The following is a 24,431-nucleotide window of genomic DNA, read 5'->3' on the forward strand; positions in this document are numbered from 1 at the left end:
TTAATGTATTAATCTCCAAGGCTTCCCAATGTATCAATCTTCAAGGTTGCTCCAATATAAGCTTCTCCAAGGCTGCTCCAACTGAATGTATTCCAATATACAATGATCAACACATTAATAACTTTGCTGCCATATATGTATTGTGAACATCCATAATATGTGCCAATGCTTGCTGCCATATATGTATTGTGAACAGCCATAATATGTGCCAATGCTTTCATGTGCCAACACTTCCAATATTATGGACCATAATATGTGCCAAAGCTCTCAATTAATATGTGAGTACACATCTGCTATTAAACTAGATATTTCCATAGCTTCTCAGCAGACTTCCATGGCAAACAAATAGCTTTAGAGAACACAACCCTAAATTATAAAACCACCATACAACAATGTTCTTATTCCATTTTTTTTCCTAGATTTACAACATTACACAATGTTACACAACCTCATAAAGATTGTTATATATAGTGTTACCTTAAGCATTACACAACTTTACCAAGTACTCCATATACAAAAGCTCAACTCAAATTAGACTCAAAAATTTTCTAATTTTTCATGGCATTTTAAAACTCCCTTTGCCAAAGCAAAAAATTGATCTCCATTATTAAAATTGGTAGACAAAGAATATGATTATTCAACAACTCCAATGAATAAATAGGATTTGCTTTAATCCCAACAAAATAGTTCCTGTAAATAATTTTTTGAACAATAATAATAACACCATATTAATAAACTCCAGGTTGTAATGGTGATTGTCCACATCGATATGAGCTTTTGTGCCATCGATAATAAGTATCAAGAGCCACTTTAGACTGTCGCTCATTCTCCATAGTTAGTACATCCACCTGAATTTCAAGCTTGCGGCAAAGACTTTTGTAATCAAACTCCTCCCTCAGCTTCTCCATATTTTCCACTTTCATGGTTCTCTGACCAAACATAATTGTGCTTGTTGTCTCTCCTCGATGTCGTGGTGATGGTCCAACTGTTATAACTAAAGAAGTATAAACTAGAAAATTCTACAGTTGCAAGGCATGTTAAGAAATTTTGAAGGAACTTTATCATCATTTGCGGTATGTCCATTTTCTGGCTTCTTCGTTACTCTCAACAACATCGAAATCTTCATTGTTTCATCAAATGGATCTTCTTCCTTAGACTCGTTGGAGAAGCTACTTCAACATTTATCATCAAGTTCAGATTCCTCTGCACTAGGATAGTCATTCATTGGGTTATTCTTATCATTAAAATCATTAGTATCAACTTTACTAGGATAGTCATTAAAATCATTAGTATCGACTTCAGATTCTACCATATTTCCATAGTAAAATTCATCTTCTTCCTCGACTTGCACTTTTATAAATCAATGATGTGTTTCCAAAGATAAGACTAAAAAAAACACTGGATATTATGCATGTCATTCCACCCCTTGAAGGTTCAAAACTGCAGATGCTTGGAACACTGAGGAATTTAGGATTTTGAGATCAAACATGAACTTGGGTGTTGGAAACTCTGAACCTCAAGTATTTCCAACCTAGTAAGATAATAATAACACATAATAAAAGCATAAACTCAGAGGCAATAACAATGATATTAACAAAGTCTTACAACAAGCTTTGATTCCATTTTACTTCAACAAATAATGCCCATCCCATTCATTTCTGTGTCATCATGTGCCAAGGCAGGGGAGCAACACTATATCATATGGTTGTCCACAATTTATCCATGTGGCTTCATAACAATGCCCATTGAATTAACATTATATCGCTCATAGTATTATAAAGATGCTCCATATAATCCATAACCATTTAAACAATATTATGAAAGTGCTCCAAATAAACAATAACACATAGTGCTGTTCCATATAATGCAGCTCCATATAATGCTTGTATCCAAGTATTTTTTTCCCCTGGAAAAAAGTTGTAATTTCCATTAATGTTTGAAAATTACATTTTGTAGATGCCGTAGCATATGCATATGTGAGGTGATAGCCTGCCATTATGTAATAAAAAAACATGTGTTCCAAGCAGGGAGCACTGATGTAGCTTGCTTAGATCGATCATTGAGTTCAATGAGTGCACATTTATTGTTGTTGAATGTCCAATATAGATAACATACATCGATATAATTTGTACATAATTCATTATTCACAAAAATTCAGAACAATTTGACATCCATACTGACTGTGCATGAGAACTTATATTTAAGCTTCTTTGGGAGCACAATATTCACCATGTAATATAACCTCCATCGAATAATATTACTAATGCATATGTATATCACCATCATTTGTGTCTTTTGGAGAAAGACTACTATATCTATTGATCTTTCATAAGGAGCCAATATAATAATGCCATGTATTAGGGCATAAAACCATAAATGACGACGCTCCACCTTTCCATAACTACACATTGGAAATCTGTTGGGCTACGCCACATGTTGCCAACGATCTCCATATATGGCTTTCACTTGGATCTCTCAACTTCTTTTGATCACCAGGTAGAAAGGACACTGATGTCGTATGTATTGTAAATATACCACCTTATATTTTCAATTTATATGCCATGCAATATATGTATTAATGTTAATCCTGCCATTGTATTAATGCACCCAATGTTAACTTGCATTGTTTTGTTGTTATACAGGCAGGCGTTTCTTATTCCAATCTAGGTAATGGTTCCAGTCTTATGTCCTCAAATTTATGAAAGTCACATTAAAATTGTAAGATCTGTAGTTTTCAACTGACTGCAAATATCAGGCTGTGAATATGAATGCACTCTATTGATGTAAGGGCACGATAAAATGAACTGTATGGACTATCATAAACTTTGACATGGGCTAAATTAGGGCATGAAACCCTAAAATCTGTAACGCATGTTGCAATGTAATGAATATTGTCTTGAATTAACACTTCCACCAATGCATTATCGCATCTATCCATTTCATCATTGCCTATGTTAACAAGTCCAACGTCTGTAATGCACCTCTTTCATCTGAATCTGCTTCACCTGCAAACGTCTAAAATATCATTATAACACATCCCAATCCGATGCATAATCTAGAATATTATTAAGGCATTCAATGTAATATTCCGTTGTGTTGGAAATACTGAGAGTGGGGTGAATAAATATTCCTTAGCAATTAGCACCTTTAAATCTTTTTAGAGCATTACTTAATCTTCAATTGTTATTAATGTTTATGCAGTGATAACATTAAATAAAAGAACACAATAGGCACAAGAATTTTAGGTGGAAAACCCCCTCCGGGTCAAAAACCACCGAACGAATAAATTCTTTAATCTTCAGCCCCAACTAAAATGAAAGCATCAACTCTCTAGAATTCTAGAAAAACATTCTTGTCTAGTTCCCTCTGGAAGGACGCCCCAATGCCTTGGTTTCTTCAGTAATCAATTGAATGGATGCCCCAGCACCCTAGACCAACCTACCACCCTGAAGTGTTCACAGGCTCCAACTTGTAGGCGACTTCATGCACCATCCTAACACCTCCTTGCCACCCCATAATGACTGAAATAAGGCAAGAGTGTGGATTCCCGTACTAGGGACAACGATCCACGATACAATATGTTTTACAATGATTTTGACTGAACACCCAATCACACTATGACCTGCAACCCAACTATGAAATCATGCCAACAGAGATTCCTATACTTCCCAATAATGCCTTTTTGACTCTAGGAAGATTGACTCTTTTATAATAATGACTCTTCCAATCATGACACTTTTACAACTTTACAATGATGACTCTTGGCTTTTACACTTCTTCACAATATACGGATGGCTATCATGTCTTCAAAGGATGTCCCGCTGCAATACTTCCTTTGATTTGATACTTCTGCTCTTGAATTCTTGCTTGAAGTTGTACTTGGATCTTCTTCTACCTGCATGCAAAATTTTCTCGGCGAAACCAATCCCAAAACAAAACAAAATACCTTTCAACTTACCTTTGCCAGCAAAACACATGTAAGTGCATAATAATGAATAAATACAAATTGAAATTACAATGCGTACCTGAAGTGTTCTTGTCACTTTTGTTGTTAACTTGTTGCAGCAGTAGACAAAGACTCCCACTCTTGATATAGGCCTAGACTCTATGCAAGACTATATCCAAAACTGACCTAAAGATATATATAATATAAACTGATGACAAACCCTAGACTTGTGATGAACCAAGTTTTAAATACAACAACAAAGACCATTCTATCAACTATGACAAGACAAGTAACATGAAATTACAACACCATATAGATTTAGAAGACTTGGTGTAACATCAAATGTGTAGAATCAATAATAGGACATCCGAAATGTGGAATCAAAACTAACTGTGACATATAGAGACAGAGATATAACCAAGACCCTGTATATACTTATGTTGTCATGCAAAAACATATGTCATAGATGATACTCAAAATTCGAATGTAAACACTAATCATACATAACTTGCTATAAGAGACCTACCCTTGACTGTTGATGTGTGGTCCTTACTGTAATGATTTTTGAATGCATGTTTTTTCTTGCCTTCTAGGAGCTCGATATTGAATCTGTTGTATCTATGTAATTTCGGATCTCTAGGGTTTGAAATTTTGTCCTGTGGTAGCCCTCTAAGTCCTCTTTCCAACCCCACAGGTCTGATCAAGATTGGATTCTTCAAGAAAGATTTATGCCCAATCTCTGATGATGCCTGCGATAGATTGGTTTAGTAGAGTGAACTTGTACGAAGTGCCACGTGTCACTTTTGCGATCTTCGATTCTGTTTGACATGGAATTCGGGAGCCTGCAAAAACCCTAACTTCCTCATATCATATATATGAAAATATAACGAACCAAGATATGAAATTTGGTCAATAGGTTCATCAAGATTTCAGCTCAAATGGGTTTTAATTTCAGCTTCTGAAGCTTCATAGAAAAAAATTATAGTGAAAATGCCACGATGACTTGTTTGAAGCTACAAAATACCTACTAGAGGAGAATATGAGGGTGATGCAGGAGCATGAGGCTTGAAGACAAAAGGCTTTGAATTTATTTTAAAAATACAAAAAAAGTTTACAAGCAAAGGAGTGGGATCCTTTCGCTGTCAATTTACAAAGTTTTCTAGATAGGATTTGAGCTAGGATTTAGGGATTGAGGGATTTTATTATTAACTCAAGCTATTTAGATTCAATTGAGATTCTCAAGGATAATATCAACCATATTAGATTTTGTCTAAGATTAGGTAGATTCGATCCATGGATTAAGAATCTGATTGTTAGAATGAAATAGTATTTATGTAAGTTTTGAATGTTTGTAAAGGGATTTTGACTGATTTGGCTTGATTAGGCCATATAAGATTAAGTTATAGAAACTGTATCGCTGTGTATTTGTGTGTAATTGGTCAATCCCGGAGGCGTTTTTATTCCTTCGAAATATCTCTGAGTTCTGTTGATTTCCAGTTTGACTTTTGAATTTGAATATGTAAAATTTGTGTTGTATCACCAATCTTGCGTTTTTCCGTGTTTTGAAATAATTTGGTTATGTTCTAAAAACATCGGAGAATATGGTTTGAGACAAGTTAAATGTAGCGGAGGTGTTAAGTTTGGAAGAACAGAGAAAAGAAAACCTGACAAAACCGTGCTAACCCAAAGGAGTCTAGAACCGTACGATCTATAGATCAAATGTATCTACAGTCATCGCGCGTCAATAAGCTCGTGCGTTAGTCAAATAAGCAAAGCGGTTTTACTAGTGAAGCTGTTTATCGGGTGAAGAAAAAGTGGTAAGCTGTCTTTTGAAATTCCAAGCGATTCCATTTATCGACCGACACATAACACTCAGGGAGAGAGAGAAAACCACTTTATCGGGTGGGTAAACATTCCGCAAGATCCCCGTTCGATATCGCTGTTAACCGTTAAATCAAGTGTTCTTTGATCAACATTGGAGGATTGCCGATTAGTTTGCTGATCGGGTGAACCAACAACCATCAGATTAAAAGGTAAGATCAACGACAAAGAATTAACGCAATAATGTTTGTGGAAAAGCGGAATAACGAATTAACCAAAAGTTTGAATTCCTTTTGATTCTGTGGAAATTGAAGGGTTGTCATATTACGGGTAAAATAAATCAGTTATGCTAATTTAGCAAAATAGCCATGTTTGGAGGTAGATGACTAATACTCCAAAGGAAATCCCAGAAGAAGTTCCACCTGAACTTGCAGAAATCGTTTCTGGATTTGAACGATTATCAATTACACTTGCACCCAGACCACCATTTGTGGTATCAGAGCAGACTACTGACATTGAACAAGATCTCAAGGATCAAAAAAAGAAATCAACATGGCTTTCAGAGTTGGAGGAAGAGGTGGTGATCAAAGAAGAGGAAGACCAGTTGCAAACACTGAAGTGTTGGAAGCTATGCAACAGATGCAAGCTAGATTGGAAGCAATGGAAATGGGAAGAGATGCAGATGCTGGAGATGTCAGTGAACCTGAAGTTGGAGCTGCAGATGGTGAGGAACCTACAGATGTAACTCCTAAAATGAGATTCTTTAAGTCAATATTGAGATCCACATCCAAGCCTAGACTTGAAGTTTCAATCTACACAGGAAGCTTAAGCCCTGAGGAATTGATAGACTAGATAAATGACATGAATAAATTCTTCGATTATGAAGAAACAAAAGAAGGAAAGAAGGTGAAGTTCGCTGTCACAAAACTGAAAGGACATGAAACACTTTGGTGGGATGGAGTGTAGGAAGAAAGAAGAAGACTTGGAAAACAACCAATTGAGAATTGGAACAGGATGGTGGCAAAACTGAAAAGTAAGTTTTTGCCAAGTGATTATTAACAAACATTATTTAGACAAATGTAGAATCTTAGACAGAGGTCTATGACAGTAAAGGAATACACAGAGGAATTCTACAAAGTGAGTATAAGAGCAGGAAAAATCCAAGATACAAATGAGAAGGTTGCAAGATATGTGAATGGTCTCAGAATGGATATCCAAGATGAGATAAGTGTACTGTCTCCTAAAACAGTAGAAGAGGCTTATCAGATGGTATTGAAGGCTGAAGAAAAACTCATGAGGAAGCAGTTTGCTAGAAATAGAGGTACTTTCCGAGGAAGGGGAATTCAAGGTGGTAGAGGAAGATCTACAACACCTAGAGATGGAGCTAGCAGCAACTCAAGTCAGCATGCACCCACAGGAGGTGATGCAAGTGGCAGAGGGATTTTTTCCAAAGGAAGAGGAGGCAGAGGTAGAGGAAGAGAAATTAGATGTTACAGATGTAACAAGCTGGGACACAGAGCTTATGAGTGCCCAGAAAATATAGGAATGAATCAAAGGAATGAAATTGTTGCAAAAACTGAAGAGGAAGCAACAAAGGTAATAGAAGAAGAGAATGTACCAGAGAAAGGGGAATCTTTGGTAGTCAACAAAATTTTGTTAAAACCAACTAAGGAAATTGTTGAACCAGCACAAAGAAAAACCTTGTTTAGGACTGTGTGTAAGGTTCAAGGGAAGTGTTGTCAGATGATAATAGATAGTGGTAGTACATATAATTTGGTCTCCACAGAAGTGGTGGAGAAGTTGAAGTTGAAAACAAAGAAACATCCAACACCTTACAAGGTGTCATGGCTTCAAAAGGGATATTAGTTGGTAGTGAATGAGCAATGTGAAGTGGAGTTGCAGTTGGGGAAGTACAAAGACAAAATTCTGTGCAATGTGATGCCTATGGATGTGTGTCACATATTGTTGGGTAGACCTTGGTAGTATGATAGAGGAGCTATGCATGATGGAAAGAGGAACACATACCATTTTAGCAAAGATGGTGTCAATCATACATTGCTGCCAATGGAAGAAGAAGATACATCAAAGAAACATGATCCAAAGACCCTTTTGCTGAGTGGAAAGGAGTACTTGCAGAAAATGGAAGAAGATGAGGTAAGTTTTGCATTGGTTTGCAAACCCAAGGTAATAATTACTTCCACAAACGTTTCTGATTTACCAATTGAAATTCAAGAGATGCTGGACAGTTATTGTGATATCATTGTAGATGATTTTCATGATGAGTTACCACCCTTTAGAAAAATCAGTGATTACATAAATTTGATTCCAGGAGAAAATATACCTAATAAAGCAGCTTATAGGATGACTCCCACTGTCAGAGAATGAAGATATCAGGAAACATGTTCAGGAATGATTAGAGAGAGTTTGAGTCCTTGTGCAGTGCCAACAATGTTGAGCCCAAAGAAAGATGGAGGCTGGAGAATGCGCACTGATTCAAGAGCAATCAATAAAATAACAATCAGGTACATATTTCCTTTACCTAGAATGAAAGATTTGATGGATTGTTTGAGTGGAGCTAGATATTTTACAAAGTTAGATCTAAAAAGTGCTTATCATCAAATTAGAATTAGAGAGGGAGATGAGTGGAAAACTGCTTTTAAGACCAATGAAGGATTGACATATGAATGGATGGTAATGCCTTGTTGAATGCCCCTAGTACATTTAAGAGGCTCATGAATGAAGTTTTGAGAGAATTTATTGGTAAATTCGTAATAGTATATCTGAATGATATATTAGTTTACAACAAATCAAAAGAGGAACATGTGAGGCATCTGAATTATGTCTTACAGAGGCTACAACAAGAGAAGTTACTGTTAAATGTAAAGAAATGTTCATTCATCAAGGAGGAGTTTGTGTATTTGGCCTTTGTTATTTCTGCTGAGGGGTTAAAGATGGATCTAGAGAAGATAAAAGCAATCATAGAGTGGCCTTCACCAAGAAGTGTCTTTGAGGTAAGAAGTTTTCACGGTCTTGCTAGTTTTTACAGGAAATTCATAAGGAATTTTAGTAAGATCAATGCTTCAATTATTGACACAATAAAGAAGGACAGAAAACCATTTAAATGGACTGCTGAAGCAGAAAAGAACTTCCAGTTGTTGAAGAGAAAGATTACTGAGAAGCCTATTTTGATTTTGCTTGATTTTAATAAACCTTTTCAAGTGAAGTGTGATGCCAGTGGAGAAGCCATTGGAGCTATTTTGAGTCAGGAGGATAAGCCTGTAGCTTATTTTAGTGAAAAGCTGAATGAGTCAAAGAAGAAATATTCTTCTTATGACAAGGAGTTTTATGCAGTGGTGCAATCTTTGAAGAAGTGGAGACATTACTTGATGTCCAAGGAGTTCATACTGTATTCAGATAACCATGCATTACAGTACATTATGCAACAGCCAAAGCTTAACCAGAAGCATGCAAAATGGGTAGAATACCTTCAAAGTTTTGATTTTGTGTTAAAACATATCACTGGTCAATCAAACAAAGTAGAAGATGCCTTAAGTACAAAAAGCATTTTAGTTCAAGAAAGTCAATTCAAGTGTTGGGTTTTGATTTTCTTAAAGAGTTATTTGAGAAAGATCTAGATTTTAAAGAGGCATTTGAAGCTTGTAGAAATCCTATTATGTTAGACAAAAGCAAGTGGCTGGATTATTTCCTGTAAGAGGGAGTATTGTTTAAAAGAAAGCAACTGTGCATACCAAGTTGTTCTATGAGGGAGAATTTAATCAAGGAGAAACATAGTGGAGAACTTGGAGGACATTTTGGTGTAGACAAGATTATGAATAGTTGAAAAGGTTTTATTTCTGGCCGAAGATGAGATCTGAAGTGGAAAAGTATGTGAAAAATTATAAAGTCTGTCAGTATGCAAAGGGAAGGAGCCAAAACACAGGTTTGTATGTTCCATTACCTATTCTAGATAGGCCTGGGATATGGTAAGTATGGACTTTATTTTGGGTTCACCGAAAACTCAAAGGGGACATGATTCAATTTATGTTGTGGTGGACAGATTTTAAAAAATGGCACATTTTATTCCATGTTATAAAACTAGTGACGCTACTCACATTGCTAATCTGTTTTTTAAGGAGATTGTAAGATTACATGGGTTACCTAAGAGCATTGTTTCAGACAGACACACCAGATTTGTTGGACATTTCCGGAGGACATTGTGGAAGAAGCTTGGAACTAAACTGAGTTTCATTTCTACTTATCATCCTTAGAATGATGGACAGACTGAAGTTGTAAACAACATCTTGGGTAATCTTCTGAGAAGTATTGTAGGTGAACATCCAAAACAATGGGATCAAGTATTGGCACAGGTAGAATATGCTTATAATGATTCTCCTAATAGGAGTATAGGGCAGAGTCCATTTCGTATAGTTTATGGAATGCACCCAAGGGGAGTGTCTGAATTGAGAGACTTGGGAAAGCTGAAATGAGAAGTGCTAAAGGAGAAGATTTTGCTACAGAAGCCTAATCAATACATGAACAGGTAAAAAAACAATTATAGGAAAGAAACATAAAAGACAAGAGCAGAGCAGATTTGAAGAAGAGAGAAGTTAATTTTGAAGTTGGAGATTGTTGGAAATAATACTGAGAGGGGGGGTGAATCAGTATTATCAAATTCTTTTCAATATATCTTCCAGATTTATACTTTAATTTATTCTTCAGATATTGATCAGTAGTTTGTATGTCAGTACCATATAGTAATGATCAAGAACAGGAAAAACAGATAATCACACCAAAGAACACCAAATATAAGGTGGAAACCCAATGTGGGTGAAAACCACCTGGTGTAATATGTCTCTATCTTCTTTCAATTAGAAACTTCTTTTACAATGATTTTGTACTGGTGCAGTCCTTTACCAGTACGCACACTGCAACCTGCTGAGAGCTACAACCCTCTCTCGTTTTCCAGTCTCTCCTGGAAGGGAGTTACAACCCCCTTAGCTCTTGTACTAGCTAATCTACTAGTACGTAGGTGCTGACTTACTTCTTTTCTTCCAAGGACCATTTTTCATAAATTTTCAAACTGGATCCATAAACATCAAATAATCATCAAGTACATGTGAATCAACCAATCTCCTTTTTCAATCAACCAATGAATCAATAACTTCTCAGAATGCGGTAACCAGAACAACAATACCAGTAATCTAAACCCAGAACTCTTCAGCAATAGATAAAAGGCAACCAACAAATATTTCAAGAAAATTCCACAACTTCACCAATAGAAACCTGCGAATATCCGCAACTCTTCTGTGTCTAAACTGCGCAGATCCGCACCCGGTCCTTCTTCTGCTCTGCGTACCTCTGCACCTACTCCTTCTGCTGCACTGTGTACCTCAGCGCCGATCCGCACCTGCACTGTCTGCTTGACAGCGTATCTCCGCACCTGGTCCTTCTGTTCCTCAGTGTACCTCCGCACTGTTCCTTCGGCTGCGCTGCGTACCTCCGCACTAGCGCCTTCTACTTCGCTGCGGACCCCCACACCTACTCCTTCTGCTGCGCTGCGGACCCCCGCACCTGCGTTGTGGATTGCCTGCAGACCTCTGAATAGAGCCAATCTATCAGTCCTCCAATGTGCCACAGACTGTCAGATCCACAGATCTGATCATGCGCCAATGAGATCACGATAGATTCGCCTTACAATTTACAGTATTCACCTTGATTTAGATCTAGCGTTATCAAACCGATCACCCAAAATTTCAGATCTTAAGATATTCAATATTCAAAAGGATATCTAGCCAAATGATCTCCTTTCCTTTTTATAGGCAAGCCCATACTCAAACCAAGGGTCAAAACCATAGAGAACCGATACAAGGGACCCAAAACTGGGGTTCAATAATTTAGATGCTATACCACGGGCCAAAACCATAGGATCATATACGTCGGAATAAATACCATGGACCATTCATAAGAATTCCCACGTGCGCGTGCTTCTCTGCATTGAAGTGAGTGAAATTGAGGTCCGCACCTTTTGAAAAGAGTACCTGCGGGTATGTCCGCACTTCTTGGTCGGGGTACCTGTGGGTCCGCATCTTTTCTTAGGTTCACCTGCGGGTATCTCATTTTCTATGATTTTGAGAGCTTGAACAGAGATCTGCCTCTTGAGTGAGTTGCCATCAAGTACAACACCTGTGCCATAGCGCCAAACCTGAATCATAATGCCAACAGAGATTTGGTTTTAGCACACCTGAGGAAGGAAAGATTTCCAAAAAGGGAGTATAACAAGTTAAAGTTTAAGAAAATTGGACCATGTAGAGTCTTGAGGAAATTTTCTGCAAATGCATATGAAATTAAATTCCCCCTTGATATTGGAATATCTCCAATTTTCAATGTTGCTAATTTGTATAGGTATGAAAGTGGAAATGCAGATGACACAACAAAGGGTCAAGAAGAACAAGAGATTGACTGGGTAAAACAGTTACCTATAGCAAAGGAATTGAAGCCAGAGAGGATTTTGGACAAGAAATTGTTGAAGAAGACAAGGACAGGAGTATATTTAGTATTTGGTCAAATGGAAGGATCAACCAATTGCTGAAGCTACTTGGATGATAGATGCCATGCTACATAAGTTGGGCAGTTCTGTAGAAGAGCTCATGGACAAGAGCCCATGAAGAGTTTTGTCCTCAGGAGTCTGATGCAGGAGCATGAGGCTTGAAGATAAAAGGCTTCGAATTTATTCCAAAAATACAAAAAAAGTTTACAAACAAAATGAGTGGGATCCTTTAGCTATCAATTTACAAAGTTTTCTAGATAGGATTTGAGCAAGGATTTAGGGATTGAGTGATTTTATAATTAATTCAAGCTATTTAGATTTAGTTGAGATTCTTAAGGAGAATATCAACCAGATTAGATATTGTCTAAGATTAGACAGATTCGATCCATGGATTAAGAATCTGATTGTTAGAATGAAATAGTATTTATGTAAGTTCTGAATGATTTTGAAGGGATTTTGACTGATTTGGCTTGATTAGGTCGTATAAGATTAAGTTACAAAAACTGTATCTCTGTGTATTTGTGTGTAATTGGTCAATCCTGGAGACGTTTTTATTCCTTCGAAATATCTCTGAGTTCTGTTGATTTCCAGTTTGATTTTTGAATTTGAATATGTAAAATCTGTGTTGTATCGCCAATCTTGAGTTTTTCTATGTTTTGAAATAATTTGGTTATGTTCTAAAAACATCAGAGAATATGGTTTGAGACAAGTTAAATGTAGCGGAGGTGTTAAGTTTGGCAGAACAGAGAAAAGAAAACCTGACAAAATCATGTTAACCCAAAGGAGTCTAGAACCATCTGATCTATAGATCAAATAGATCTAACGGTCATCGCGCGTCAATAAGTTCGTGCATTAGTCAAATAAGCAAAGCGGTTTTACCAGTGAAGCTGTTTATCGGGTGAAGAAAAAGTGGTAAGCTATCTTTTGAAATTCTAAGCGATTCCATTTATCGACCGACACATAGCACTCGGGGAGTGAGAGAAAACCACTTTATCGGGTGGGTAAACATCGCACAAGCTCCTCGTCCGATATCACTGTTAATCGTTGGATCAAGTGTGCTTTGATCAACAATGGAGGATCGCTGATTAGTTTGCTAATCGGGTGAACCAATAACTGTTGGATTAAAAGGTAAGATCAACAGTGGAGAATTAACAAGATAATGTTTGTGGAAAAGCGGACACGATAAGGAATTAACCAAAAGTTTGAATTCCTTTTGATTCCATGGCAATTGAAAAGTTGTCATATTGCGGGTAAAATTAAGCACTTCTGCTAATTTAGTAGAATAGCCAAGTTTGGAGGTAGATGACTGATACTCCAACGGAAATCCAAGAATAAGTTCCACCTGAACTTATAGAAATCATTTCTGGATTTGAACGATTATCAATTACACTTGCACCCAGACCACCAGAGGGTCTATTTATATGAATGTCTTGAGTTGAGAGGGTCCTCAACAAGTGAACGTTGGAGGGATTTTAGGAGTAAAAAAAAAACATTATTAATTATTGACTATTCAATGACCACAACCAATTATGAGTGTCATGCCACAACCCCATAGGGATTTGTCCACTAACTGGGGTTACTAACTTCAAACATGAATATCTCTCAAACTGTGAAGAATTACGTGGTGTGCCATTGTTATGAAACCAGCTCAAGAAAAGATAGAAAAGATAGATCAACGCCTTAGAATTCAGCCTCTTCGAGGGGGCAACCTCCTTTACATTACATAAATGAACAATTCTTGGATGATTCAAATGACAAAACCTCCTTTCTATATATAGGAGTCTAAGGAGTCACAATATAATCCAGCCGACCTAAAAATAATAATATAAAGCCACAAAAATAACAATAGAGGGATTCTATGGGGCACAGTAATAACAATATGGGGGCAATAAGGGCACAACAATATTAATAAGAGGTATAACTACAATAGTATTGGGGTAATCACTAGTATTATGGGGACCCAACATGCCCCTCTCCTTCAAAAAAGTGTTGTCCTCAACGCTTGAGTAGTTCTGGATACTTCTGCATAAAATTCTCATCCTCCCATGCAGAATCTTCAGTGGATAAGTTCTTCCACTTGATAAGATACTCTGGAATTGATCGATTTCGTAGCTGTCAAGTTATTGTTTCTGTGACTGCTTCCGATTCCAATATAATTTTTCCTTCCTCGTCAAGTTCTGGCAATATTGTTTGAACTGGGAGCTTGTCACCTATAACCTTCTTTAAACATGAAACATGGAAAACTGGGTGCAATCAAGAAGCTGCAGGAAGCTCCAATTTGTATGCCATAGCACCAATCTTTTGCAACACCTTGTACGGACCATAATACTTTGGTAATAATTTATTATCCTTCTTAGCTTGCTTGAGGGACATTTACTTATATGGTTGTAGCCGTAGGAATACCCAATCACCTACATCAAACTTCTTTCACTGCGATGTTGATCTGCCTGTTGTTTCATTCTATTCTGTGCCAACACAAGGTTATCCTTTAAGAGTTGGAGGACTTGTTGTTGATGTTCAATGTGATGTTCGACTGCTTGAACCTTAGAATTTTCTCTTAAATATGATGTGATGGATGGTGGTTGATACCCATAAAGTGCCATAAATGGGGTCATTTTTGTTGCTGTATGGAAGGAAGTGTTATACCACCATTCAGCTAGAGGCAGCCATTTGACCCATTGTGTCTGTTTATCAAATACAAAGCAACGAAGATATCCTTCCAAACATTTGTTTACTATCTCAGTTTGCCCATCATATTGAGGATGATAAGATGAGCTATGAGCTAATTGAGTACCAAGACAAGAAAATAATTCTGTCCAAAAATTTCCAGTGAAAATGGGATCTCTGTCACTTACAATAATCTTTGGGTTTCCATGTAGCTTTTGAATTGTTTCCATAAATGCAGTATAAACTGTACTGGATTTAAATGGATGTGATAATGCACAAAAGTGTGCATACTTGGTAAGTATGTCAACTACCACCATGATGACACTCTTTACCTCAGACTTGGGTAAACCTGTGATAAAATCCATTGAAACCTCCTCCCAACGTTGGCTTGGAATGGATAAAGGTTGTAATAGACCCGGTGTCTTAATTGTTTCAACTTTATTTTTTTGGCAAACCAAACATTTCGCCACAAACTTTTGAATATCTGATTTAAGGCCATCCCAAAAAAATTCCTTCTTAACCATGTCGTAAGTTTTTAAAAATCCTGAGTGCCCTCCTAAGGGAGAAGTATGAAATTCCATAAGAATCTTTTGTTTTAGCTGGGAATTCTTACAGAGGTACAAGCGATCTTTGTACCATAACGAATCATTTTGCCAGCTAAATGTATCAGACGTACTGGAATCTTGTTGTAACTTTTGAATAAGTGCCCACACTTCTTTGTCATTCTTCCACTCCTCCCTTGCTTCATTTATCCAATCTGGTTGGATAATAGAAATGGCACACAACAATGCTTCCACATCCTCATCCTTTCTGGAGAGTGCATCTGCCACCACATTTTGCTTCCCTTTTTTGTAGATGATTTCAAAGTCATAACCCAACATATTTGTGACCCACTTTTGTTGCTCTTCAGAGGATAATATTTGTTCTAAAAAGTATTTAAGGCTATCATGATCCGTTTTACCTTGAAGTGTCTTCCCATTAGGTAGGGTTGCCATTTCTTAAGTGCATGGAGTATTGCCAACATTTCCTTCTCATAAATAGATTTGCTTAAAAACTTTCCCTTGATTGGATGACTTTCAAAAGCAATGGGTCTTTCATATTGCATTAGAACAACACCAATTCCATTTCCTGAAGCATCACATTCCACAATAAAGGTTTTTGTGAAGTCAGGTGTAGCTAAGAACGGTGCTTGGCACATTGCCTCTTTAAGATGTTCAAAGGCCTTTGTTTCTTCCAGAGTCCATGAAAATGCATCTTTCTTCAATAATGTTGTTAGAGGTGTTGCTATTCTCCCATAATTCTTAACAAACTTGTGATAATACCCTGTCAACCCGAGAAATCCTCGCAGATGCTTTATGGATGTGGGGATTTTCCATTCCTTAATGGCTTTAACTTTGCTAGGGTCTACCTTAACTCCTTCATGAGATACAATATGTCCCAAATATTCCACCTCCTGGACTCCAAATAAACATTTGGATCTTTGTGCATATAATTGTTTCTCCTCCAATAGTTGTAGCACCCTCTCAACATGTTCAACATGATCCTTCCAAGATCATGTGGTTGATACCCATAAAGTGCCATAAATGGGGTCATTTTTGTTGCTGTATGGAAGGAAGTGTTATACCACCATTCAGCTAGAGGCAACCATTTGACCCATTGTGTCTGTTTATCAAATACAAAGCAACGAAGATATCCTTCCAAACATTTGTTTACTATCTCAGTTTGCCCATCATATTGAGGATGATAAGATGAGCTATGAGCTAATTGAGTACCAAGACAAGAAAATAATTCTGTCCAGAAATTTCCAGTGAAAATGGGATCTCTGTCACTTACAATAATCTTTGGGTTTCCATGTAGCTTTTGAATTGTTTCCATAAATGCAGTATAAACTGTACTGGATTTAAATGGATGTGATAATGCACAAAAGTGTGCATACTTGGTAAGTATGTCAACTACCACCATGATGACACTCTTTACCTCAGACTTGGGTAAACCTGTGATAAAATCCATTGAAACCTCCTCCCAACGTTGGCTTGGAATGGATAAAGGTTGTAATAGACCCGGTGTCTTAATTGTTTCAACTTTATTTTTTTGGCAAACCAAACATTTCGCCACAAACTTTTGAATATCTGATTTAAGGCCATCCCAAAAAAATTCCTTCTTAACCATGTCGTAAGTTTTTAAAAATCCTGAGTGCCCTCCTAAGGGAGAAGTATGAAATTCCATAAGAATCTTTTGTTTTAGCTGGGAATTCTTACAGAGGTATAAGCGATCTTTGTACCATAACGAATCATTTTGCCAGCTAAATGTATCAGACGTACTGGAATCTTGTTGTAACTTTTGAATAAGTGCCCACACTTCTTCGTCATTCTTCCACTCCTCCCTTGCTTCATTTATCCAATCTGGTTGGATAATAGAAATGGCACACAACAATGCTTCCACATCCTCATCCTTTCTGGAGAGTGCATCTGCCACCACATTTTGCTTCCCTTTTTTGTAGATGATTTCAAAGTCATAACCCAACATCTTTGTGACCCACTTTTGTTGCTCTTCAGAGGATAATATTTGTTCTAAAAAGTATTTAAGGCTATCATGATCCGTTTTACCTTGAAGTGTCTTCCCATTAGGTAGGGTTGCCATTTCTTAAGTGCATGGAGTATTGCCAACATTTCCTTCTCATAAATAGCTTTGCTTAAAAACTTTCCCTTGATTGGATGACTTTCAAAAGCAATGGGTCTTTCATATTGCATTAGAACAACACCAATTCCATTTCCTGAAGCATCACATTCCACAATAAAGGTTTTTGTGAAGTCAGGTGTAGCTAAGAACGGTGCTTGGCACATTGCCTCTTTAAGATGTTCAAAGGCCTTTGTTTCTTCCAGAGTCCATGAAAATGCATCTTTCTTCAATAATGTTGTTAGAGGTGCTGCTATTCTCCCATAATTCTTAACAAACTTGTGATAATACCCTGTCAACCCGAGAAATCCTCGCAGATGCTTTATGGATGTGGGGATTTTCCATTCCTTAATGGCTTTAACTTTGCTAGGGTCTACCTTAACTCCTTCATGAGATACAATATGTCCCAAATATTCCACCTCCTGGACTCCAAATAAACATTTGGATCTTTTTGCATATAATTGTTTCTCCTCCAACAGTTGTAGCACCCTCTCAACATGTTCAACATGATCCTTCCAAGACTTGCTGTAGATTAGTATATCATCAAAAAATAATAACACAAATTTTCTAAGGAATGGTTTGAAAATTGAATTCATCAAACCTTGAAATGTTGAAGGTGCATTGGTAAGGCCAAAAGGCATGACCAAAAATTCATAATGACCCTCATGAGTTCTAAATGCTGTTTTCGGAATGTCTTCAATTTTCATTCTGATTTGATGATATCCTGAACGAAGATCCAACTTGGTGAAGTAAATTGATCCATGCAATTCATCCAGTAATTCATCAATGACAGGAATGGGGAACTTATCTTTAATAGTGAGCTTGTTGAGCTCCTTATAATCTGGACACATGCACCATGATCCATCCTTCTTATGCACCAATACTACTAGAGCAGAGAAAGAACTTTGACTCGGTTGAATTATACCAGCCTCTAGCATTTCTGCAACCATATGTTCAATTTCATTCTTTTGGACATAGGGATATCTGTATGGCTTAATGTTTGGAGGAACACTTCCTGGAATTAGATGAATAGCATGATCATGATCACGCATAGGTGGGAGACCTTTGGGAGTCTCAAATACCTTGGAATGATTGTCCAGGACTTTTTGGAGATCTGGAGAAATAGATGATTCCGATGTGGAAACATCTAGCGAACATAATTGTGCAATTACACCTCTTTGCTCCTTTTTTAGAAGCTTTGTCATACCATTAGAGCTGATTATATTTCCTGGTTTCCCTGCAATACCCCTTAATTCAACTTCCTTTCCTTCCGTAGAAAATTTGATGAAAAGTTCTTGAAAATTAAAAGCTATTGTACCCAAGGATTGTAGCCATTGGACTCCTAGTACAACATCAGCACCTCCCATTGGAATGGAAAGCATTGGGCTAGTCAATACATATTCTCCCATGGATAGCTTGATATTATGGCACTTTTCAGAGCAATTTATTGTTCCTCCATTTGCAATCATCACTTGACACTCTGGTACTAGATATAGGAAGTAATTCAATTCTTTTGCTACCTTACAATGAATAAAATTGTGGGTGCTTCCTGAATCAATCAACACTATTACCTTTTTCTTCTTGATTTGTCCTTCTATCTTGATGGTTTGAGGAGTGGTAATTTCTGCCAATGCATTACAAGATATGGTCAGATTTATTTTTTCTTCATCTAGGCTTTGTTCCTGGAGTATATCCTCTTCTTTTGACTTTTCTTGCTCCTTTTCTTCTTCCTCTTCACATCTATGTAGAATAATTTCTTCTCAGCACACTTATGACCTTTAGTGTATTTGCTATCACAACTGTAACAAAGCCCTTTTGCTCTTTTTTTTTTCCAATTGTTGTGGTGTCAACCTTATAGGTTGTGGAAGACTAGGGGCAACAACACTTCCGTCTTTATAGTTGTGAGTGGTATGCTTCCTGGTTGCCATAATTTTTCTTTCCATTTTTCTTGCTAACATGAATGCCTTCTCTAATGAATCAGGTTCCCAAAGGCGAACATCATGTTGGATATTATCCTTTAAAGAACCTATGAACACATCAATTCTATGCTCCTCTGGAATATCTTTTACCCTTATGTTCAATTTTTGGAACTCTTCAATGTGCTCCATTATTGAACCCTTTTGTTTGAGACTTATCAATTGGCTAAAAAAAGTGTTGCTTTTTGTATCCTCATAATGTGCTATTAATTCTTCCATAAAAATTGGCCAAGTGATAAATTGTTTACAAGATCAAAGCCATTGATACCATACAAACTGATTTGGTTCCAAATATAAAGTTGCCACACGTACCTTTTGTGTGTTTTGCACATTATTGAGATCGAAGAATTGCTCCATCTGTAATATCCATGTTGCGGGATCCTTGCCATCAAACTTCCTCATATCGATTTTTGGAATATGGTGGGTCTTTGATACAACATTAGAGTCTATGGAATCATGATTAACATTTATTTTGTTCTCATCATGAGTTTCCTTTACTACCCTTTCACCATTAGTGACCCTTTCTTGTAGCAACTTCTTCAATTTGTCCATGTCTGTCTTCAAATCTATCTTCAAATCTTCCATATTAGCTTCTACGCCTTTCTTTAAACCATCCATCTTAGCTTCTACATCTTTCTTTAAACCATCCATCTTAGATTCTGTTCCTTTTTGTGCAAGTGACACTTGTTGCACTTGGTCTCGTAATTTTGCTATATCATGTTGCATTTCTTCCTCTTCTTCATAAGTCATGCTAGAGCTTTCAGGTTGCTTACTAGGTGTTTGCATTTTATTTCCTCAGGGCATCAATTACCGATAATAATGCTTTACTATGCCCTTTGAATTCCTTCAAACCAAGCTTACACAAAAATTAAAAAAAAAACTACACACCTTTTTTCACTTTGTAAAAGCCTGATATTGAATCTAATGTATCTCTGTAATTTCGAATCATACAGTTATGAAATGGGACCTGTAGTAGCCTTTTGTGTCCTCTTTCCAACGCCACTAGTCTGATCCAAATTGGATTCTCCAAGAAAGAGTTATGCACAATCTCCCGCAGTGACCTGATTGTAGACTAGTTTAGTAGAGCGAATTTGTATGAAGTGCCACGTGTCACTGTTTCAACCTTTGACACTGAAAGATATATACACAAAAACTAAAATCCGTCCTCTTTCTGTACCTTCTTGCTAAATTTCAATCCGATGCTCAGAAAGAAATTTATGACGATTTTCCCTAGGTCACCTGTTTGGAATGTAATTCAGGAGTCTGCAAAAAGACCAACTTCCTCAGATCATATCTCCGCAAATATAGTGCGAAAAGCTCTGAAATTTGGACCCGTGGTTCAGCGCAATTTATTCTCAAATGGGTTTTTTTTTCAACTTCTGAAACGTCGCAGAAAAAAAGTTATAGCGAAAATTCCACGATGATCTGTTTGGAGCAGCGAAACCCTAGAATCCAAAGCTTTGATACCAAATGTTATGAAACCAGCTAAAGAAAAGATAGAAAAGATAGATCAACGCCTTAGAATTCAGCCTCTTCGAGGGGGAAACCTCCTTTATATTGCATAAATGAACAATTCTTGGATGATTCAAATGACAAAACCTCCTTTCTGTATATAGGATTCTAAGGAGTCACAATATAATCCAGCTGACCTAACAATAATAATATAAAGCCATAAAAATAACAATAGAGGGATTCTATGGGGCACAGTAATAACAATATGGGGGCAATAGGGGCACAACAATATTAATAAGGGGTATAACTACAATAGTAATGGGGTAATAACTAGTATTATGGGGACCCAACAACCATATATCAATGGAAACATATGGACGAGTAGAATCAATATAGAAGATCCTTGACTCAGCATAGAGTAAGTTTTCAAGTCAAAATTCCCATGCGAGATCAGGGTAGCCCCTGGTGCTGCTTGGGTTGACATCAATGACAACCACTGATCAACATGTTGTCCACACCACAATTTTTAATTATTCATGTCCATTGGTCACTTCCCCTTGGCATTGTTTTGATGTCTATTCATCCCGAATCGTAGTTGAGATTTCTATGTTGGGATTATAGTCTATGTGTATGAACACCATTTTCCTCATTGACATTTACAGAAAATAGCCCGTGTGATGCTCTATTCAGCTCGTTGTCGTGAGTTTGTGGCATCTATCTCCTCATAGTTAACAATTCCAACTAGGATAGCCATTTCAACGATAGTCCTTGGAATGTTAGCTTTTTAATTGCATTATTTTATGAGATTTTCTTTACAAGTGATCCCAATTAGCAGGCCTCCTGTGACAAGATGGTCCAACCTGCCTGTAAATGTTGTTTTTGTCTCAGTTTTCTTTCCGATCCAAAGAATATTTTCACCATCGATGTCAATATATTCATTCATATGGACACCATATGCCTTGGTTTCAAATAATAGAGCAGGCGTACATTCCAATGAGAACATCAATTTTGTGCCAAATGCAAAAGCCACTCGATACAACTCATTTTTCAAAAATAGGAATCACATCTTCTTTATGTAACCACTTAATGGCCCCTTTTATCACTTTAGTTCTTTCATTTTGTATTTTTAACTAATGATATAGAGTGATATATCCACTTGTGCAGGTTCCATTGGTAAACAACCAATGTTGAGGTCAAAGTTGTTTACTAGTGTAAGAATATTTTGAAACTGTTTTAGGTGTGCTACACATTCTCATTTTGTCAACAAATTTATCCAAGGCCAAGTCCTGGGGGGCTTGTTTCTCATCCTAAGCCATTCCATTGACAAGCATCTTCTCTATGCTCAATCCACCATCTCTGGTACTGCAAACCAATATGATTTTGTTTAATGGAAACTTGTTAAAGTGTGTCATGAATGAAGTACATCTTCTGCTACTCAATACAATTTGGGTTAGCATGGAATGCTTCACAACATAGTGGTGCCAATGTATTTTAAAAGTGATGGATCTAGAAATTGTGATGTCCACTTAAAACCCCGAGTCATATATGAAAAGAAAATATTAGAGGTATAATATCTCCTTCCAATTTTATACTCTCAAAATAACTGATGTTTATATGATTTTCCTTCCTTTTGTATTTTCTTACCTCTTTGCATAGCAATCTCATGACATCCTACACACAAACCATAGATCCCATGAATCGCATTAATTGGTCAATTATGTCTTTAAGGAACATTGTCTCCCATGAGGCATCACTGCTCTAACATGGATGTTGACAAGACTGTTTGTTGCTTCATGATAAACTCCCCCTAAGATCATGATGGATTCATTATGCTATTGAAATCATGGACACTCCTTTTTCTTCCTCTTCCATACTCTGGTATGTTGCATTTCTTTTTGATTTAGAGTTTGGTCTGCTTTGATTTGCTTCCATCATCTATTTAGGATTCTTTAGGGTATATGGAAGCCTGTAGTCATTGGATTTGTGTCCAAGGTTGTGACATAAATAACATCTTATTTGACCAAGGTATGGTTGAGTTGGTGTGTGGCTTTTTGTGCCCCTTTTTGCATATAGTTTACATTCAACAAGTTTATGTCCAAATTCATTGCACAAATAACAGTAACCATGGAAATGATTTGTGTACCTGGTGAATGGATGGCTTCTTTGTTTGATTACTTGAGGGAGGCTTCTCATTTGCTGCATCTTTGATTGATTGTTCTTGGTTTGTTTGTTCTTACAGTCTGCTGCAATATGTCTTGGTTCATGGCAATGCAAGCATGAGATATATTTCCTCCTTTGAGATATTGAAGACTTTCTAACTTCATCTCTATGAGCAGATTGCATCCTTGTAAAGTAGACTTTCTTTATTTCATTCTTCTCCTTCAGGTTCTGCTACTTATTTTTATTTGTTTCTTCTTTTGTAGGTCCTTTTGATGCTTCTTTGTCATCTTTAATGGTTTCCTTTTCTGAGTTCTTCATGGAGGAAACCTCCTCTTCTAACTACTTACACAAACTATTCTTTTCTTCTAACTTACTTCTAGCTGAACTAGCCCCAACCTCTAACTTTTCACACTATTCTTCTTTCGATTTCAGTCCCCTGCTCATCATATCTTCAATTATCCTTGCTCCTTATAATTGTGTTCTCATATTAGTAATTTCTTCTTTGAATTTATGTTCTCTTTCATCACATATTTGCAACATTATCTTATAGTCTTTGCTCTCATTCTTCAATCTTTCTGTTTTAGTCAAGGCTAATTCAAGTTTAGTTTGTTCTTTAGCTAACTTTCCTTCATGAGAATTAGATGAAGAACATGTCTCATTTGATTGAACACTTTATTTTTGACATGAATTTTCCCCCCGTGTTCTTTTTCTTCTCCTTTTCGACAACACAACTACTAGTGTCTCCTTCATGGATGAGCTGCAATCTATCCCAAAATTATTTCACAATATTTAAGTCTATTACTGTATCAAGATCTTTATTGTGAAGATTGCTATACATAACATATTTTTCCTTAGCATTTCATAGTTTCTCTTGCGCAGAGGGGGAGCCTTTACAATAGCCATCACATATAAGTTTCCATACACCAGGTCCATAAGCTATCAGTTCAGATTTTACCTTATCTCTCCATTCATGAAAGTTTGTTACAGTAAACACAGGTACACTTTGATAGTCCATGAGTCAACCAGACCTACCTTCAAGCTGTTAAGATTATACAAAAGGAACCGACTCTAATACCAATTGATGAAAACTTGACTAAACTGAGGGGGGGTGAATTATTTTAGTATATTCATGGAAATTAATATTCTTTTCATCAATCTCATCAACTGAATCATTACATGAGCAACT

General features: G+C 36.8%; 1 pseudogene; it reads right to left on the bottom strand.

Annotated features, from left to right (window-relative positions):
• Positions 1–21,767: 21,767 nt before the first annotated feature.
• On the bottom strand, positions 21,768–22,497 carry LOC149201120 (nudix hydrolase 20, chloroplastic-like; annotated as a pseudogene).
• Between the last annotated feature and the right edge of the window lie 1,934 nt (positions 22,498–24,431).

The sequence above is a fragment of the Pinus tabuliformis genome, chromosome 2_1, assembly GCF_031772625.1.
Source record: "Pinus tabuliformis cultivar Carrire ecotype Pingquan chromosome 2_1, CPIR1, whole genome shotgun sequence".
NCBI classification, from domain to species: domain Eukaryota; kingdom Viridiplantae; phylum Streptophyta; class Pinopsida; order Pinales; family Pinaceae; genus Pinus; species Pinus tabuliformis.